Genomic DNA, 15460 nt, shown 5'->3' with positions numbered 1-15460 from the left:
TACTTGCATTTAAGAGCAGTTGGAGGCCACAGAAGGAGAGTTGCATGGCATTGAAGCTCGTCTGGAAGTTAGTTAACAGTGTCCAAAGAAGGGCCAGAAGTATACAGAATGGTATCGTCTGCGTAGAGGTGGGTCAGAGAATCAACAGCAGCAAGAGCGACATCATTGATGTATACAGAGAAAAGAGTCGGCCCGAGAATTGAACCCTGTGGCACCCCCATAGAGACTGCCAGAGGTCCGGACAACAGGCCCTCCGATTTGACACACTGAACTCTGTCTGAGAAGTAGTTGGTGACCAGGCGAGGCAGTCATTTGAGAAACCAAGGCTGTTGAGTCTACCAATAAGAATGTGGTGATTGACAGAGTGGAAAGCCTTGGCCAGACCTATGAATACAGCTGCACAGTATTGTCTCTTATCGATGGAGGTTATGATATCGTTTAGGACCTTGAGCTTGGCTAAGGTGCACCCATGACCAGCTCGGAAACCAGATTGCATCACGGAGAAGGTACGGGGGGATTCAAAATGGTCGGCGATCTGTTTTGTTAACTTGGCTTTCGAAGACCTTAGAGAGGCAGGGTAGGCAGGTTTCCTGGTCCTCCACGGGCACCAGTTACATTTTCCCACATGTTTAAAGCTGTTCAGCCCAAAAGTTAGAAACTGAAAAAGTTGCTAGATTAGAAATGTAATTTAGGTAAGAATTTTGAGTAAGGCTGGAAAACAAATGTCGCAAATGGGATTTGAACTGGAAACCTTGCGGGTCACAACCCACACGTAACACCCTCCCATCCACCTCCAACCTGCCTCCTGCAAGGCCTCTTACAATTTGACTCTCACCTGTGAACTCCACCCACTGACCTGTCACTCTAAGCCTTGCCCACTGAGCTTCCATCCAATCAACTCACCCGACAACCTCCGGAGGTGGTCATGAAGTTCGAATCACAGTCAGTTCTTAAAAGCCTTGTTTATACCGGGTGTTAACATAACATGGGTACTTTCTCTTGAACTTATCCACATTTTGATGCCCACATTATAGCTGTTGCACCTACACATGGTATTAAATGTGTCTCTTATTCGTACACTGTGTGTCCTCTAAAATCATTGACAGGTGACGCCCTTGATTTAGGGGATCAATGTGTCAAAATAAATAGATACATATTATTTTGTAAGAATCTGAAATTATTTCTATCCATGGAGGGACCAGGAAATCTAGTGACAATATTTCACAGTGGACGGATAAGAGACATTTTACTATCTTGTCACTATCTTGTTGAGAGATTAGAATGTAGACAAGATCAGGACACACGATACATGTCACTGCCAGGTATATCAGGTATATTCTCATTAAACTGTTCTTTGCCAACTTCAATGGTGTGGCATAGCATGTAGTGTCTGGAGTAAAAACTAAGACCTAGATTCAAACAGATAAAGCATTAACCAGCGATGACAGACACCTGCATAGGAGGTGGAACTGCTTGCAGACACTGCTTGGAGCTGTCCAATTGGTGAGCAGCTACTCTCATTGCCACAAAGCCACACCCGCCACACTCAAGTTAGAAATTCAGAATGAGAAAGTGTAGAGTATATAGAAATAATTAGTCTAATTGAAAAATCATTATAAATAAGGATTTCTATCAGCTTAATCGAGATGTATATTTTTCATCTTACATTCCAGTGTTCCAACTTGTAAACAAGACTGCATTGGATTTATTTGAATACGACTGCAGCCAATGGTATTGTCCGCTTTAGGTATAATGCCAGGAACCACTTGTGGATTTAACAGCTCTAACACAGTTCCAACACCATCAATACATTAGCTATGCGGATGTCGGCTAAAGCGGATCTTATTGAATTGGACCCTAAATCCCTGCTATTGATAATTTCTGTGCAACACGGCACATATATGTTTTTTTGTTACCTTTATTCAACTAGGCAAGTCAGTTAAGAACAAATTCTTATTTTCAATGACGGCCTAGGAACAGTGGGTTAACTGTCTGTTCAGGGGCAGAACGACAGATTTGTACCTTGTCAGCTCGGGGTTTTGAACTAGCAATGCTCTAACCACTCGGCTACCCTGCCGCCCCATCTCCATATGTTCAATGGAGATACAAAATTAGTACGCAATAAGGATTAATAATACATATATTGCTTGTCAAATGCTGTCCTATAATCCCAAATAAAATACAGAAAATAGACTATTGGGAAATTAAAAGAAAAGTTGGCGTTGGTTGCACAGAACTGGAGATTCTGGGCGGAGGGCAAAAGTAATGTTTTACTTGGCCCTGGTGGTTGATACTGATATCAATAGTGTTTTTGTTCTGGGACCCCTACAAACATAAATGATGAAGGATTCTAAGCGGGTAGTTTACTAGGGGCTCATTGGGCTGACAGTGTGATTCATGGGATATGTTCCTACTGCTGACTAACACAGACTCCTCAGAGATACATTTGTCCCCATTGTTTAACTTTCAGTGACAAGCTACAACTAGAATGGACAATGATCTGCCTTCTGTCTGTTTTGAATTCAAAAATATAACTTTTAAAATTGTTATGAGGCTGGTGTTATTATCTTTTATGTTTTTGGGGTCTGAATATTTAATAGGATTAACTGAGGACATGCAGTTGGTTCTAAAACAGTGTTTCTCTTCCTGCAATTGACCATAATGCCCTATAGTTCACAACTCCATGATATTGTTCCTGTGTCCTCAGCGTTTTGTCAGTTTCATCGACATGCCCGGGCATGTTTCCTGGATACATGCACTGTCCACATTCCTGTCATACATTCCTCTTGACATAATCAGCAAATAGATTAGGTAAACGGGTCAATTGCATGCACAGTAATCATTTCATATCAAACTGATTATGGCAGTAGGCAGATTATGTAATAGTCATGTAAACACTTTACTTAAATTGGCCAAAGTAAGCATTCGACGATTTAAAAAATATGGTTTTCTGAGCATTCTGTCCAATTATTAAGACATGTACACACCTTAAAAGGGCAGTCAGCAGTTGCTACATCCATTTTTGGACTTATTAACATTTCATGCCAACTGCCGGTAAACCCCACAGAAGAAGAGGCGAGCTAGTACACACCGCTAGTGTCCTTAGCCCCCCGCCTGTCAGGTACTGTTCTGCTAACGGCAGGCGATGACAGGTGTTCGGCAGGCAGGAGCAAAGGACACTGTGTGTTAGCTTAGCCAGTTTGTCCTAAGGAGGACTCCGGTACACAGCAGGCAGGAGGCGGGCACGACACCATGTGCTAGCTAACTAGCAAGCTAGCTAGCACAGTGTCTAGCTAGCGGTCGGCAGGTGGCATCATCGGGAGACAGTGTCTTTTGCCCCGACCTGTCGGGCACGGTTTTCTCCGGTACACAGCAGGCGGGAGGAGGGTGTGATACCGTGTGCACAGTATCGCTAATTAGCAGGCTTGCTAGCTCAACAGGAACCAATGGGATGCTTGAGGTGGGGCGTTCCTGTAGATGCAGGAATGCCCACATGCAGGAACGCCCCAAATTGCAGGCTTCAGTTGCACACTATTGCTTTAGCACGAGTGAAGTGAGTTCGGAAACAACTGAATGTATGCATCTTATAAAGTTTGTGAAAACTACTTCTATGTCCGTACTCAGAATCAAATATGAATGGTTGCTGTGGTAGAACGTGTATTTGCATGATTTCAAATCTATCCATGTAAACAGGATTATTAGCAAAATCCTTCTTCTTGCAAAGCATGTAAACGTTTTAATCAAACTATTATATTAATCTGACCATCCACAATAATCTCATTATTGTGTAAACTGGTTAACATAGCTAACGTACAAAAATCAGTGGTAGTCAAAGTTGTTTTTAAATTAAATGCAGCTGATTGGTACTGATGACATTGTGTTGGGGTTGACATCCATACAAACATTATTCGATTTTTACCTCAACATAGTGTCTAATACACATATAAACAATAGCCTAAATGTAGGATCATTTTGATGGGGGGAGATTCGGAATCTTTCCTCCACGTCCCTTTCCCTGTCGAGTTCAATTGACCTCTTTACCGCATCTATACCTTGCTTACACATTTTATCATTATCTCTGGTGTAGCTGACTAACTGAAGAGGATTGCACTTTAGGGACTAGGGTGAATCCCCACTTGACAGATAATGAGGTTAAAGCCAGTGAAGTCAATCAACAGCCTTCTGAATACATGAGGAACTTAGCCCCTCTTGGCTGAGATGCTTGAGCTGACATCTGCAGCATTTACCAATTTGCTACAGCAGGAAAATAATCATGCAGCAACAGGAAATTATTTTAAGAAGGTCATACCAAGGATCATTTAGCTATTTGTTTTTGAATTTTAAGACCTTTTAAAGTATAAAAAATATATACACTTCCGTTCAAAAGTTTGGGGTCACTTAGAAATGTCCTTGTTTTTGAAAGAAAAGCTCATTTTTTGTCCATTAAAATAACATCAAATTATTGCGAAATACAGCATAGACATTGTTAATGTTGTAAATGGCTATTGTAGCTCAAAACGGCTGATTTTTTATGGAATATCTACAAAGGCGCACAGAGGCCTATTATCAGCAACCATCACTCCTGTGTTCCAATGGCACATTGTGTTAGCTAATCCTGGTTTATAATTTTAAAAGGCTAATTGATCATTAGAAAACCCTTTTGCAATTATGTTAGCACAGCTGAAAACTGTTGTGTTGATAAAATAAGCAATAAAACTGTCCTTCTTTAGACTAGTTGAGTATCTGGGTTCGATTACAGGCTCAAAATGGCCAAAAACAAAGCACTTTCTTCTGAAACTCGTCAGTCTATTCTTGTTCTGAGAAATGAAGGCTATTCCATGCGAGAAATTGCCAAGAAACTGAAGATCTCATACGACGCTGAGTACTACTCCCTTCACAGAACAGCGCAAACGGGCTCTAACCAGAATAGAAAGAGGAGTGGGAGGCCTCGGTGCACAACTGAGTAAGAGGAAAAGTACATTAGAGTGTCTAGTTTGACAACTGGCAGCTTCATTAAATAGTACCCGCAAAACACCAGTCTCAACATCAACAGCGAAGAGGCGACTCCGGGATGCTGGCCTTCCTGGCAGAGTTGGAAAGAAAAAGCCATATCTCAGATGGGCCAATAAACATAAAAGATGGGCAAGAGAACACAGACACTGGACAGGGGACTCTGCCAGCATCCCGGAGTTGCCTCTTCACTGTTGACATTGAGACTGGTGTTTTGCGGGTAGTATTTAATGAAGCTGCCAGATGAGGACTTGTGAGGTGTCTGCAAAAGGGTTTTCTAATGATCAATAAGCATTTAAAATGATAAACTTGGATTAGCTAACACAACATGCCATTGGAACGCAGGAGTGATGGTTGTTGATAATGGACCTGTGTACGCCTACATTAAAAATGCCTACACTGTATTTCTGATCAATTTGATGTTATTTTAATATTTGAAACAAAAAATGTTATTTTCTTTAAAAAACAAGGACATTTCTCAGTGACCCCAAACTTTTGAACGATAGTGCATATAAAAACAATGTGAAGCAAAAAATGTTGGTGCGGACTGCTATTAGCCCATACAAACACATTGAATAACAGATAGCCCTTAGTGCTATTAGCCCATACAAACACATTGAATAACAGATAGTCCTTACTGCTATTAGCCCATACAAACACATTGAATAACAGATAGTCCTTACTGCTATTAGCCCATAGAAACACATTGAATAACAGATAGTCCTTACTACTATTAGCCCATATTTGAATAACAGATAGTCCTTATGCTAAAGACCATAGAAACACATTGAATAACAGATAGTCCTTACTGCTATTAGCCCATACAAACACATTGAATAACAGATAGTCCTTACTGCTATTAGACCATAGAAACACATTGAATAACAGATAGTCCTTACTGCTATTAGCCCATACAAACACATTGAATAACAGATTCACTACATGGAACAACAGATAGTCCCTCCCCAAAAAACTAAAGGAAGTTTGTTCTGAAGTGTCTGTCCTATATCTGAGAGATATAAGAAAGATCAGGAAACGTTTGTTATTTTTGTATTTATTTTTTACATATACAGTACCAGTCAAATGTTTGGATACATCTACTCATTCAAGGGGTTTTCTTTATTTATACTATTTTCTACATTGTAGAATAATAGTGAAGACATCAAAACTATGAAATAACAGATATGAAATCATGTACTAATCAAAAAAAGTGTTAAACAAATCAAAATATATTTTACAGTTGAGATTCTTCAAAGTAGCCACCCTTTACCTCGATGACAGCTTTGCATGCTCTCTGCATTCTCTCAACCAGCTTCATGAGGAATGCTTTTCAAAAACAGTCTTGAAGGAGCTCTCACATAAGCTGAGCACTTGTTGGCTGCTTTTCACCAGTTTCACCAGCAAAGCACCTCCACACCATCACAGTCATCCTCTGAACAGTTGATGTTGCGATGTGTCTGTTTTTTAAGCTGCAATCTGAGGTGCAGTTAACTCCAATGAACTTATCCTCTTCTGCAGAGGTAACTCTGGGTCTTCCTTTCCTCATGAGAGCTAGTTTCATCATGGAGCTTGATGGTTTTTGTGACTGCACTTGAAGAAACTTTCAAAGTTCACTTCATTTCTCTTTGCTTATTTGAGCTGTTCTTGCCATAATATGGACTTGGTCTTTTACCAAATAGGGCTATCTTCTGTATACCACCCCTACCAAATAGGGCTCCCAAGTGGCGCAGCAGTCTAAGGCACTGCATCTCAGTACTAGAGGCGTCACTACAGTCCCTGGTTTGATTCCAGGCTGTATCACAACCGGCCGTGATTGGGAGTCTACTGCAATAGCCAGTTTGTGACAAGGGTTGATGAGTTGTGCATGCTGAGATGTCGTTCTGCTCACCACTGTTGTACTGCACTGTTATTTGTCTGTTTGTGGCCCGCCTGTTAGCTTGTACGATTCTTGCCATTCTCATTCAAACTTTCTCATCAACAAGCTGTTTTCGCCCACAGGACTGCCGCTGACTGGATGTTTTTTGTTTGTCGCACCATTCTCTGTAAACCATAGACACTGTTGTGTGTGTGAAAAGCCCAGGAGATACTGGATTCGGCGTGCCTGGCACCGGCGATCATACCACACTCAAAGTCGCTTAGATCACTTGTTTTGCCCGTTCTAACGTTCAATCGAACAGTAACTGAAGGCCTTGATGCCTGTCTGCCTGCTTTATATAACAAGCCACGGCCACGTGACTCACTGTCTGTAGGAGCGGTCCATATTCGTGAATAGGGTAGTGTACCTAATAAACTGTCTGGTGAGTATACACAGTTTACATACACTTAGGTTGGAGTCTTTAAAACTAGTTTTTCAACCACTCCAAAAATGTCTTGTTAACAAACTATAGTTTTGGCAAGTTAGTTAGGACATCTACTTTGTGCATGACACAAGTCGTTTTTCCAACAATTGTTTACAGACAGACTATTTCACTTATAATTCACTGTATCACAATTCCAGTGGGTCAGAACTTTACATACACTAAGTTGACAGTGCCCTTAAACAGCTTGGAAAATTCCAGAAAATGATGTCATGGCTTTATAAGCTTCTGATAGGCTAATTGACATCATATGAGTCAATTGGAGGTGTACCTGTGGATTTATTTCAAGGCCTGCCTTTCAACTCAGTGCCTCTGCTTTATATCATGAGAAAATCAAAAGAAATCAGCCAAGACCTCAGAAAGAAAATTGTAGACCTCCACAAGTCTGGTTCATCCTTGGGAGCAAACACCTGAAGGTACCACGTTCATCTGTACAAACAATAGTACGCAAGTAAAAACACCATGGGACCACGTAGCCGTCATACCGCTCAGGAAGGAGACACGTTCTGTCTCCTAGAGATGGACGTACTTTGGTGCAAAAAGTGCAAACCAATCCCAGAACAACAGCAAAGGACCTTGTGAAGATGCTGGAGGAAACAGGTACAAAATATCTATATCCACAGTAAAACGAGTCCTATATCGACATAACCTGAAAGGCCGCTCAGCAAGGAAGAAGCCACTGCTCCAATACCGCCATAAAAAAGGCAGACTACGGTTTGCAAATGCACATGGGGACAAATATCATACTTTTTGGAGAAATGTCATCTGGTCTGATGAAACAAAAATAGAACTGTTTGGGAATAATGACCATCGTTATGTTTGGAGGAAAAGGGAGGCTTGCAAGCCGAAGAACACCATCCCAACTGTGAAGTACGGGGGTGGCAGCATCATGTTGTGGGGGTGCTTTGCTGCAGGAGGTACTGGTGCACTTCACAAAATAGATGGCATCATGAGGTAGGAAAATTATGTGGATATATTGAAGTAACATCTCAAGACATCAGTCACGAAGTTAAAGCTTGGTCGCAAATGGGTCTTTCAAATGGACAATGACCCCAAGCATACTTCCAAATTTGTGGCAAAATGTATTAAGGACAACAAAGCCAAGATATTGGAGTGTCCATCACAAAGCCCTGACCTCAATCCCATAGAAAATATGTGGACAGAACAGAAAAAGCATGTGCGAGCAAGGAGGCCTACAAACCGGACTCAGTTACAGCAGCTCTGTCAGGAGGAATGGGCCAACATTCACCCAACCTATTATGGGAAGCTTGTGGAAGGCTACCCAAAACGTTTGACCCAAGTTAAACAATTTAAAGACAATGCTACCAAATACTATTTGAGTGTATGTAAACTACTGACCCACTGGAAATGTGATGAAAGAAATAAAATATTAAATAAATAATTCTCTACTATTATTGTGACATTTCACATTCTTAAAATAAAGTGCTGATCCTAACTGACCTAAGACAGGGAATTTACTATGGTTAAATGTCAGGAATTGTGAAAAACAAAGTTTAAATGTATTTGGCTAAGGTATATGTAAACTTCCGACTTCAACTGTATCTATTATGTGTGAGAATATGTTAGGAGAATTATGTTCTCATGGTTCATAAGCTGAACTTCAATTAGAATTCTCGGTCTGTGACCCAGAGGTTGTAAGGTTCTGGTTGAAATGAAACAGTCCACAATAGTCTGTTACGTTTATTCTCGAGAGCTCTGCTCATAATACCATGTACATTAGTTTATATATCACACATAGCATCATAGCGCCCTAAATGTCCCTCCTCCTCTCTGACAATGACAAAGCTACTTTTCAATTCCATTCCAACACATACATATTGCTTATCATATGCTACCACATTATACACAATCCACTGCAAGTCCAATGGTTTCTCCCCTCCCTGAGTGGGAGCGAGACATCTTTCCTGTTGTTAGTTTCACTGTAGTCACAAGTTGTCTGTTAACACTTCCTCTTTGCCTATGTACAAACATTCTTCATCAGACAGGATCGAATTCTGTTAGTTATAGTTCTACGTTAAATGTATACATCATTTAGTCATTATTCATAAAAATCCCAGAATACTTTGGAACAGATTTCCAAAATTAAATCCACTTAGAGCTGATTAGCTGGTGTTTTTATAGTTTTTTATGTCCAACAATAAAAAACTAAAAAACTTGGGGGGCCAAATAAAATAACCGACAGCTGGGGAACCCTGGTATATGTTTTACTCTATATACAGTAACTACTATTAACATGTATGACTAATGTCCACACTGTAATTAACCACTTCTAGTGATACGTGCCACACATGTTCACAAACAAACAGCTCCATCAATGAGGTGAAGTGACACACAATTCAGAGGATTCAGTGAAAGTAAAAGGATGTAGTAAGTGACAGGAGGAAGATGAAGGAAAGGCAGTATCAAACGTGATCTTTGACCCTGGGCATTAGACAAATGGGGCATTTACCTTCTACTCCAACAGCTTTCCAGCTGTCAACTTCGCAAAGAGGAGCAGAAGGAGGCATTTAACAGAACTATTACTTTTACATCTTGCATATTTTAACATGTACATCACATACATTATTTATGATGTGCATATGGGTCTTTCTATAAATAATGGGGAAAATATGGGACATTGGGATCAACATTTCAATTATTTTCATGCAGTTCTACATTTGAATAAAAGTGAACATATGCAAATTGCCCCTAACCTATACAACAACATAGGCCAAGGACTCTACATCCTTTAAGCGGGGTGCATAGACATTGGAAAGTCAAATTCAAGGACATTTTCAAGTACCTAATTGTACTTTTCATGGACCTCAATGTTATACAATTGTATAATTTCAATAATAGGGCCTGATATAGAACCCCCCCTGACTAAATAGACTATTGGATGCATGCATGCCAGTATTTTTGTCGCCTGTGGCCGATGCAGGCACACATAATAAAGCACATAACAAAGCCATGAATAGTGGTATAATTAATCTCACCATTGCTGTTTATATAATGAGAAAGTGACCAAAAACCAGCTACAGACATCTATATCGGTTCACTAATACTAGTAAAGGCCCAGTGCACTACTTTTGTGGAAGAAATATATACGGTGCATTTGGAAAGTATTCAGACCCCTTGACTTTTTCTACATTCTGTTACATTTCAGCCTTATTCTAAAATGGATTCAATTATTTATTTTTCTCATCAATTTACAAAGAATACCCCATTATGAAAAAGTGGTACATTCCATTGATTGGACATGATTTGGAAATGCACAAACCTGTCTATATAAGGTCCCACAGTTGACAGTGCATGTCAGACCAAAAACCAAGCCATGAGGTCGAAGGAATTGTCCGTAGAGCTCCAAGACAGGATTGTGTCGATGCACAGATCTAGGGAAGGGTACCAAAAAATGTCTGCAGCATTGACGGTCCCCAAGAACACAGTGGCCTCCATCGTTCTTAAATGGAAGAAGTTTGGAACCACCAAGACTCTTCCTAGAGCTGGCCGCCCGGCCAAACTGAGCAATCGGGGGAGAAGGGCCTTGGTCAGAGAGATAACCAAGAACCTGATGGTCACTCTGACAGCACTCTATAGAGTTCCTCAGTGGAGATGGGAGAACCTTCCAGAAGGACAACCATCTCTGCAGCCCACTTGGAGTTTGTCAAAAAGCACTTAAATACTCTCAGACCATGAGAGACAATATTCTCTGGTCTGATGAAAGCAAGGCCTGAATGCCAAGCATCAGAAACCTGCCACCACCCCTACGGTGAAGCATGGTGGTGGCAGCATCATGCTGTGAGGATGTTTTTCAGCGGCAGTAACTGGGAGACTAGTCAGTATCAAGGCAAAGATGAACGGAGCAAAGTACAGAGAGATCCTTGATGAAAACCTGCTCCAGAGCGCTCAGGACCTCAGACAGGGGTGAAGGTTCACCTTCCAACAGGACAGCGACCCTAAGCACACAGCCAAGCCAACGCAGGAGTTCTGAATGTCCTTGAGTGGCCCAGCCAGAGCCCGGACTTGATCCAGATCTAACATTTCTGGAGAGACCTGAAAATAGCTGTGCAGCAACACTCCCCATCCAACCTGACAGAGCTTGAGAGGAGAAGAATGGGAGAAACTCCCCAAATATAGGTGTGCCAAGCTTGTAGCGTAGAAGACCCTATGCTGTAATTGCTGCCGAAGGTGCTTCAACAAAGTACTGAGTAAAGGGTCTGAATACTTATGTAAATGTTATATTTCCGTTTTCTAAAAAACTGTTTTTGCTTGATCATTATGGGGCATTGTGTGTAGATCGATGAGGGGGAAAAAATGATTTCATACATTTTAGAATAAGGCTGTAGCGTAACAAAATGTGGGAAAAGTCAAGGGGTCTGAATGCTGAAGGTACTGTATTATTCAGATTTTTCAGGGAGTGCTGCAGCACCTCAGCACCCCTATTTTCCATGGCTATGTAGGCTAGGATATCTTGATATCTTTGAATGGAATTGATGGAGATCGAGATTTAAAGCAACGATATTTGAGTGAAAGGCTGTTTTAAAACTGCAGCTGTAATTTTAAAAAACTATCTTTACAAGTAAAAAATATGGGTACCCCAAAAGCCAGATAGAGATGTGTAAATTAGACGCGCATTCGGTCATTTTATTACTGTAGCATAGGCTATGCTGCAGTAAATGTAAGCCTACCTATCACAATAAAAAAGTTACAATGATGAGATAATACACTAAATATACAATAGTATGTGGACACTCCTTCAAATGAGTGGATTGAGCTATTTCAACCACACCCGTTGCTGACAGGTGTATAAAATCGAGCACACAGCCATGCAATCTCCATACACCAACAGTGGCAGTAGATTAGCCTTACTAAAGTAAAGAGCTCAGTGACTTTCAGCGTGGTACCGTCATAGGATGCCACCTTTCCAACAAGTCAGTTCGTCAAATTTTGCCCTTTTAGAGTTGCCCCGGTCAACTGTAAACATCCCAAAGGTAAGTGCTATTATTATGAAGTGGAAACATCTAGGAGCAACAACGGCTCAGCTGCGAAGTGGTAGGCCACACGAGCTAACAGAACAGGATCGCTGAGTGCTGAAGCACATTAAAAAAAATCTGTCCTCGGCTGCAACACTCTGGAAGCAACGTCAGCACAATAACTATTCGTCGGGAGCTTCATGAAATGGGTTTCAATGACCGAGCAGCCGCACACAAGCCTAAGATTACCAAGCACAATGCCAAGCATCAACTGGAGTGGTGTAAAGCTTTCCGCCATTGGATTTTGGAGCAGTGGAAACACGTTCTCTGGAGTGATGAATCAAGCTTCACCATCTGGCAGTCCGACAGGCGAATCTGGGTTTGGCGGATGCCGGGAGAATGCTACTTGCTCTAATGCATAGTGCCAACTGTAAAGGTTGGTGGAGGAGGAATAACGGTCTGGGGCTGTTTTCATGATTCAGGCTAGGCCCTTCAGTTCCAGTGAAGGGAAATCTTAATGCTATAGCATACAATTACTTTCTAGACGATTCCTCCTGTTACAGCATGACAATGCCCCCGTGCACAAAGCGAGGTCCATACAGAAATAGCTTGTTCGAGATCGGTGTGGAAGAACTTGACTGGCCTGCACAGGACCCTGACCTCAACCCCATTGAACACCTTTGGGATGTTTTGGAATGCCGACTGCAAGCCAGGCCTAATCGCCCAACATCAGAGCCAAACTTCACCAATGCTCTTGTGGCTGACTGGAAGCAAGTCCCTGCAGCAATGTTCCAACATCTAGTAGAAAGCCTTCCCAGAAGATTGGAAGCTGTTATAGCAGCAAAGGGGGGACCAACTCCATATCAATGCCCATGATTTTGGAATTATATTTTCAACAAGCAGGTGTCCACATACTTTTGGTCATGTAGTGGATAGGAACTGCACTCCATACAGGTATGGGCTGTCTATCCCCACCATGAGCATTGATGATTGATCATGCAGAGAGCAGAGAGAAGACCGTAGAGAAGACAGATTTAGACATTGAATTTCCATATAACAATTCCATTTCATGTCATGCTGTTGATGTAATTCATTATAATTTCCTGGTTTCTCCCTGAGTTCTATACCTCACCTGAATCTGATAATGAATAATGTGCCTGTTGATCAAGTTGGGGAGACCAAATTACTTGGTGTTACCTGTGGTTCTGGGAGGTAACCGCCATTCAACCCTACTTCACATCAACTGACAGAATACCTATCGCAGTGGGGAAAATGTGGTTACAATGACATCATTATTGGCCTTTCTAAGGGAGTTTTTCCTAGCCACCGTGCTTCTACACCTGCATTGCTTGCTGTTTGGGGTTTTAGGCAGGGTTTCTGTACAGCACTTTGAGATATCAGCTGATGTAAGAAGGGCTACATAAATAAATTTGATTTCGATTTGATTATGTTTTTATGACGTCATGGTCAGATTGTATACTAGTTGTATAGGGTAATGTAAAACTTTTGTTAACATTTCTTTAGCAACCAGTGACGTTGACAAACAGACCAGAAATGTTCACAGATAACCAGCATATGAATTATTTTCCATGACATCTTGATATTTTAATGAAAAATATATCTTTACTCTGGTGGTAACAGTGACCAGTTGGTAATCTGGTTATACAAAATATTCTCAACCAAGAAAACAACCAGAAAAATGACATCATCAAGATGGCATGTCTTGACCTTGGGACTATAAGGTCCTAGCTGACATTTTTTGTCAAAAATGAGTTAGTCACATATAGTTGATCTTTATATGGTTATTCATATGTCTGTGAAGTTAAATGTTTTAAGTGAAAAACTAGAATGTTCTATCTGCATAAATCCATTTGAATGTCTACTTCAGAAGTGTCAGGTAGAATCGTATGGTTGAACCCAGGTTGACATTTCGGGGCCCTAAGGTTCTATCTGCGATTGCACCCCCCTAAATTATTATATATTTTTTTTAGGTACCGTTAAAGGTGAAGACCTTAAATGATTATGAAAGGAGAATTCACTACAAAAAAATTCTGAGATCTGGGATGTAAAAATGTTGATGCTCAATATCTCAGAACGATGCTTTGCGCAGATAGAACCTTATCGTCCCAAGGTCTCGATGTGAAACATTTTGCCCATTGGGATACATATTTTGAAATTCATTTGATAGAACGCTTAGAACTTCACATTTCAAAGTGGGAAATGGATAAAGTATAAAATATGACTGTGAAATGGATAAAAGGTTCAGGTAAAGGTAAACCCAGTGGGGAGAACAGTCTGAAATCTATGCATTGACATAAGCAGTCAGTTCAAGATTATTATTATTATTTAAGGGAATTTAACATACTATGTGAATTGACACTTTTATCATCTGATAGGAAGTCACAAGGAAGAGGTGCAAGCCATAAAGAATGCATTTATCTGGGATGTTTTAAAAGCCTGACAAGGAAGGGTGCAGTAGTATTTCCTCAGAGCCCTTGACTGCTCTGCCTAGATTCCAGTTTATCTAAATCACTTGAGTGCACAGAGTTTGAGTTCAAGTGTGTGAAGCCCAAACAAAACAAGAGAGGAGGAGAATGCGCACCCCTTGGGGAATTCCAGATACATTTTCTATCAGATACACAGCTAAGGTATGACTATAAATGTGTACACAGAGAACAACTAGTTCTGGCCAACAAAACCTCTCTCTTTGCCGTTTAACACTTTTTGGAACACTGTCACAATACTATGCCATTTTTAATTCACAATGCTGTTAGTTAAAGCACATTGTTGTTGATATTGGAAGATGAAACAAAACATGGGAGTGTTCCATTTTAACGGCTAAACCATTAACCAAAGATTAACAGCTTTAATTGTGAAATATGATACATATTAGACCCTTTTATCATCCTAGATTAGGATACAAGAGCTCTTTTTCATGATTTTCTGTGGGAGAGGAACAAGCTTATGCACTGTGGAAAGAATGAATCTTCCCCAATATTCCTAAATCTCTTCTTCAACATAGTCCTGTTAAAAGCCCATCTCTGTCTGAATGTCAGGGATGTGCTTAGATGCTCCATTCCCTAAAACTAAGAGCATTGCATTTGGTACAAATCATTCCCT

Source organism: Oncorhynchus nerka, linkage group LG4 (assembly GCF_034236695.1).
Source record: "Oncorhynchus nerka isolate Pitt River linkage group LG4, Oner_Uvic_2.0, whole genome shotgun sequence".
Taxonomy (NCBI): Eukaryota; Metazoa; Chordata; class Actinopteri; order Salmoniformes; family Salmonidae; genus Oncorhynchus; species Oncorhynchus nerka.
The sequence above is the reverse complement of the archived record's forward strand: the minus strand, read 5'-3'. Positions refer to the sequence as shown.